The sequence below is a fragment of the Buceros rhinoceros genome, unplaced genomic scaffold (genome assembly GCF_000710305.1).
Source record: "Buceros rhinoceros silvestris isolate BGI_N320 unplaced genomic scaffold, ASM71030v1 scaffold23659, whole genome shotgun sequence".
In the NCBI taxonomy this organism is placed as follows: Eukaryota; Metazoa; Chordata; class Aves; order Bucerotiformes; family Bucerotidae; genus Buceros; species Buceros rhinoceros.
In genome coordinates, this window is record NW_010430127.1 from 1 (window position 1) to 341 (window position 341).

Below are 341 nucleotides of genomic sequence, written 5' to 3' on the forward strand. Positions count from 1 at the left end.
GAGGCCCGACGGTTCCTCTGGTTCACGTCCCCTTAGGTCCCAGAGGGACCTTGGCCTCCCCTGGCCAGCCTGTCTGGGTCCATGTCTGACCCCTCAGCCTGGGGATCGTTGGTCCAGCAGCGCTTGGGCCCCAGTTCGGTGCTGGGGCTCCTCCCAGGACCTGTCTCACTTGGGATGCTGCATCCAAGCCCTGGACCCAGATCGAAGTGTCCTGTTTGCAGTGCACAGCATCGCCTGATTGCCAGCTCCTCTCCCTACTGTCCCTGAGACTCTGCTCCTCCTTGCAGCTCCTCTGCCCTCCATGCAGGGCAGTGTCCCCTGCATGTCCCCTCCTGCTGCAG